A 6392-nucleotide genomic window follows, 5' to 3' on the forward strand; every position below is an offset into this window, starting at 1 on the left:
ATATAATATTGTGCACAAGGATGCATATTGGAATGGCAAACAATGTTGATTAAGGAAGATTCCATTTTCCTTGTATGTAAAAAACATTTTCCATTTTTCAAGTGCCCAAAATGAGTTTTCTGGTGAAGGACCTACCATATATTTGTTTCAAAATTGGACCAAATCATTTTTCTAAAATAGTAGTCCATATTTAATGTAAAATGGACAAAATGGTTGGGTGTTAAAAGCTTTTATCCACCTCTTGCGAAAAAAGACAAATTTATATCGATTAACCTAGAAGCGGGTTATGTTTGAACTGCAACTGCATTATAGTTTGCTCTTTATTTTTCCCAGAAATAATTTATAGGTACATAAGTATCTATTTAATCATAAATACATGGTTTGGTGGCTTGACGTCGAGGTTTGGATGGTGGTAGAGGGCCCCAACTCTAGAGCGCGTGAACTTGCATGCCAGTCGCATGGTCACCGTGTGACCATTGCGTTGCCACGCGTTCTGGGTGGAATAGGCATGTCTGGTGGGTTGGAAAATCCCTCGATAGGTGTTAGGAAGAAGAATACAATAGAAGAATCTCACGAGGAGACTGAACTAAGCTCAAACATGAATTAGCAGATGTTTGAAAGTTTTCATGAGGCAATGATTTGGATAGGAAAGAGTGCCCAAACAATTTGAGGGTAATCAAAGAAATAGAAATAGCACTTCCTTCACAAAGTTCTATTCTGAACAGAATAGGAAAATGAATATTGCTGAATTATTTTTGAACTATGGAAGGAAGGGTTTTCACATATTTGAGGAATATATGATCCAAAGTATTTATGAGAATGTTTCGAGAATTTTTGGAATGACATAATAGTAGGTTTCTTCACAAACTAGGATGAGGTGGGATAGAATGGACCGACAAGTGACATGTCAACATAGTTAGAACATATTACAACATTTTTATAATCGTCGTAAAAGTTATGATGATCTCATCTTATGCGGTTACGACATTTTTGACTCACATCATCGTAATTTATATGTAGATTTGATCCCCTCAAACGGCTTACGACAATCTCGGATGAAATCGTCAAAGATTTATGACGAATTCATCAACGACTTCTTAAAGAACGTCATGTATGAGCATATTTCTTATAGTGGATAGACATGTCTGATTGATCCCAGATCCGACACGTACGCCAAAAATATACTGTGTGCGATAAGTTCCTACATCGCACACAATTATGTTTGGTAGATCGTCTGCATTCATCGTTCACCATCGCCGATGATTTTTCTGTGTCGTGTGGCATGGACCCTCCCTCTCGCCCACACATGGAAGGCAACGGTTTATACATTCGTTGCGGAAAGGAGTTAAAAATCGTTTGTATAGCACGCCACTGCGCTAATGCATGTAGGTTTACTTAACATCAACACTTTCTTACGGTCACCTATTCAAATCCAGATCTTAGTTCCAGCGAGAATTCCTACATGTCCCTCCAAGTGAACACTGTAACATCCCCAAGTTCCTATCAATATCATATGATCAACTAAACTTGTTACTCCTCCAAGAATTTCAACTTGTCATCATAATTGTCCTACTAAATCCAATATACTCAAGGGAGAACAGAGTAATGCTACTCCATTAACCACATATACCAAGTTTATCTACCAACATAAAAGTCTCATGATCCACCAAAGGGTCTTAGCTATATTCTCAAGAAATATATTATAGCCTCAACAAATCATTAGTCTACTAATCATATATCCTTGAAACGATCTTCCCTATGGCATTGTCAGTTTGGGTGCTAGCTTAAGGATGTAATGTGTTCGTTCACTATGATCATTTGCTCCATAATGAACCAAGTGCTAAGTAAAGGTTATTAAATCTTAACTGGTTCTCTTGCAAATCCTTAGGTTCAACACATGGTTAAGAGTTTGAGCTAGGGTAGCTTAAGAGGATTGGGCTAGTTTAGGAAGGATGTCAAATCTTGAGGGAAAATCATAACTCTCCGGGGTTGCACCTGGTTGAATAGGTTGTTGCAAAAAGTCTTCAGTGCTAGTTTTTGGTCAAGGTGGAATCATTGGTGTGTCATCTCCTTCCAGTCTTTAGTTGAAGAGACATATGAGAAGTAAAAGTAGCATAGAGAGTGTGCTTAAAAAGGGTGCGGTATAGTGGAAGTGCAACAAAACAAGTGTTGAAAAGGCTATTCACATTCATTAAGATAAGATATGCGATATAGTCACATACTTGTTACCTAGGGAAAAAGGGCGACTTATATCAAAACACAAACAAATAAAAACAATCAACAGACAACATGGTTTCATTTGAACCATCACATGGACTCTACTTTGCATAGGGGATACACGACTCATCCTACCCTAGGGGTGTTGGGACTCACTGGCCGTGCTTTGCTTCATGTCTCATAGAGAAGGACCTTTAGTCTTCTGCATCTTCTACAAGGATTGCCTACGTCTCTTGTAGTTGCCAGATGGAATGATATGGATTGTGCCTGAAGAATCTTTGACAATTTCTAATCTGGTGAGCTGACGGGGCGAACGTAGTTCCTCATGGATGCCATTGACTCGGTCTTCTATTGTCTTCTTAATCACGACAATGACTTTTGATTTCTAAGGCGTTGAGGGTTCTAGGTAGGGAATCCTTTATGCAATGACATTAACAAGGCATGGTAGAGTTCCAACCCATCAGTTACGTTGATGACAACTTCGACACCAAGAGTGGGGATGAAGAGAACCGTTTTCCTACTCACTATATTAAAGCAAACTAATTGGTGAGGTTCTCATCCACCGGTGGTGGCCGATACAGCAATGGTAAGGACAAGGTTTCTCTATTAGGGATGTATGTCATTATCTTTCATAACTTACAACATGATCATTGTAGGCAAGGGTTGCATCATCTTGTGGCACTGTCAACGGTGTCACCATCTTCTGAGTCAAAATGTCCTCATACCTCGAGAAGGTATATAGCGTTAGTGTCGTATTGTCATGGTTTGGCCAACCTTGTGTTCAAGATATGTTGGCGAATGTGTGGCAAGGTGGCTTCCTTCAAGGTTATGCACGAGGATAACAAGGATGTCCAGTGGTCAGGGGCATCCAGGGTGTTAGCTACCATTTGCAAGGTTTGAAAACACAAATGAGGAAAGCCAAGATAAAAATAGTGGAAGTGGTAAGGTAAACATCTTCGCTTCTTTTATAACTAAGAAGGGGTGAGAAATATAGAAGTTTTGCAAGTGACGTGAAGGGTCTGGAAAAATAGTGTTGTCCTAACTAACGACCATGCTAACAAAGGCTTCCTATAGCCAGGATAGCTATGATACCATCTCTGTGGGGAACCCAATTCATAAGTCAAAGTCACCGAATGCACGTGTACAATGATCCCAGGATCAATACTCACTGAACACACAAAAACCAAATAACAAGTGTCTAACATCCATTACATATCGTCTTAAACAAATTATGACCATTATGGTCAAGTCTTACGTAGATAGGGCAATGAGTGCCAAACAACACAAAAACATTTGCAACGGAAATTTCAACAAAAGTGTGGACCCATGCCATCTGCCTTAATCCTACACGCATTCTGACTAGGAAGCATCCTAATTCCCTTGTTCGTCATCAAGGTACTCTTCATCAAATTCCTTTTTTTCTATACCTGTTCAAGAAAATGGCTAGGGACAAGCTACTGAGTTCTTTTGAATGTACTCGCAACAAACCCATGTTTGGAACAAGGTAAACAATGCATGGTATAACACTATACAGGTACTTTTTCGGAATGTAAGTTTTGAATGCAATATCATGTCTTATCATTTTGTAAACGATGCATTATGAGATAACAGATATGAATATAACAGAGTTTGATAAACTCAAATTTATTCCACTCATCAAGTCATCCGAGTTAGTTCAAAGATTTGTGAAAGACTAGACATAGTTTAGCATGACTACCCAACTATCCTTGACCCTGGACATGACTATTTAAAAGTTTGACCCTCTATAGAGGTTGCATCCTTTACCCACAAGACTTGGGGAACTTCCGCGTAATCCATGACTCATGGTATATTACATACACGAGGTAAGCATCCAAACAATATATTTCCTTAGACAACACTAAACAAAGAGTTCACTCGTTCATACACAACCCTCATGATGTACATCACATCGTATCATCCATGAGCGGACACAACGGTGTGCCCGGTGTTTGTAAAAACAACCATAGTCATCCATTGAGGCACGACCCCGTATCAACAGGGACCACTCCACTCCCACGACTAGTAATGTGGGCTCTCTACTAGCATCGACCAAGGTAGTTAACAGAGCCCCGTCCCATAAGGGGTATTGTGGTCGTACATGTAAGGTTGGGAATAGTTGACGAATCTTAAATATAATCCTTTTTTAGAAAACAGACACACAACTTGCCTCGGTACACCACCTCTTTATCAAGTGGTTACCTATCTCATCTTCTCCCTCGGGCATTAGTGTCACCCGACGGGGTTCTCGAAAGTCTTTGGTAAAAATACTTTGATTTCCATCTTGATGCATATTCCCACGCCACTTGCATGGCAACTACTTGCAATTATCTACTTCCCACCCACATAACTCTCCAAACAAAACTAGAGTCATGCACAATGCAAGTATCAATGAAACATGCAACAAGAACAAACCTATCAAGGTTGTCACCACATCACCATGCCTTTTTACGCACCAAGTAAAAAGCTATAATGCCATGAATAAGGTAGTTTCATCAACATGGTCAAGGGTTGCTTCCCTATTTCAGCAAGGCTTTGATTCTTCCGGTCCTTCACGCGCACTCTGTCTATTTTGTCATCTACCATAGAAAGAAATCACAATAACCAACACAACAAGGAGGAAAATAAAAGTGTCCTAAAATAAGAGTTATATTCTTTCTTGGACACCTCGGTCCATTAGAAAAATAACCAAATAGGTTCTAAAAGATTTGGATGAATAGGGATTTTTGAACAATCTCATTACGGTGCAAACAAAGGAATAATGATCCTATAAGAAGTCTAAAGAAGATATTTTTATAAAAATGAGCGAATGCACTCGTTAAATCACACATGATTTCAGAAATATTTAGAATTTGGTTTCATTGTATTTGGAGTTGGCATGAATATTCTAGGTATTGACAAAGTGTACCATACTTGAACAAATAATTTAAGAGTTAATGTTCCACGAAAAGTGTATGAAAAAATGTTGATAATCTAGTTCGTGAACTTAGATCCACCTAGGAGTATGAATCATTGCATTTCGATCTAGGATAAGCTCCCTGTTAATTTCCAAAGTTCAATGCAGAAATACAAAATTAGGGTTTATGTTGGGGAACGTTGCATGGGAAACAAAAAATTTCCTATGCACACGAAGACCTATCATGGTGATGTCCATCTACGAGAGGAGATTTGGATCTACGTACCCTTATAGATCGCACAACAGGAAGCGTTAAGAAACGCGGTTGATGTAGGGGAACGTCTTCACGTCCCTCGAAACGCCCAACGAACCGTCCCACGAATCGTCCCGCGATCCATCCCACGATCTGTCCCACGATCCATCCAACGAACCGTCCCGCAATCCGTCTCACGAACCGTCTTGCGATCTGTCTTCATGATCCGTTCCGATCTAGTGCCGAACGGACGGCACCTCCGCGTTCAGCACACGTATAGCTCGATGACGATCTCCACCTTCTTGATCCAGCAAGAGGGGCCAGAGAGGTAGAAGAGTTCTCCGGCAGCGTGACGGTGCTCTGGTGGTGGTGACGATCTAATCCTGCAGGGCTTCGCCCGAGCTTTGCAGAAATACGATCTAGAGGAAGAACTATGGTGTCTAGATCTGAGTTGCACGTGGAAAAAAGTTGTCTCAAATCAGCCCTAAATCATCACTATATATAGGAGGGAGGGAGGGGAGGAGGCAGCCTCAAAACCTCAAGGTTTGGCCAAAATTGGAGGTGGAGGAGTCCTACTCCAATCCTACTTGGAGTAGGATTCCACCTTCCCGCTTGGAAACTCTTTCCACCTTGTGTTTTTTCCTTTTCAAACCTTATGGGCCTTAGTGGGAACTTATCCCAGCCCACTAGGGGCTGGTTTATCTCTTCCCATAGCCCATGAGACCCCTTGGGGCGTGACACCCCCCCCCCCCCCCGATGGTCCCTGGCACCCCTCCCGGCACTCTCGGTACACTACCGATGAGCCTGAAACTTTTTCGATGACCAAAACAGGACTTCCTATATATTAATCTTTACCTCCGGACCATTCTAGAGCTCCTTTTGACATCCTGGATCTCATCCGGGACTCCGAACAACTTTCGGCTACCAACACCTATAACTCAACTATACCGAAACATCATCAAACCTTAAGTGTGCAGACCCTGCGGGTTCGAGAACTATGTAGACATG

The sequence above is a fragment of the Hordeum vulgare genome, chromosome 2H (assembly GCF_904849725.1).
Source record: "Hordeum vulgare subsp. vulgare chromosome 2H, MorexV3_pseudomolecules_assembly, whole genome shotgun sequence".
NCBI lineage: Eukaryota > Viridiplantae > Streptophyta > Magnoliopsida > Poales > Poaceae > Hordeum > Hordeum vulgare.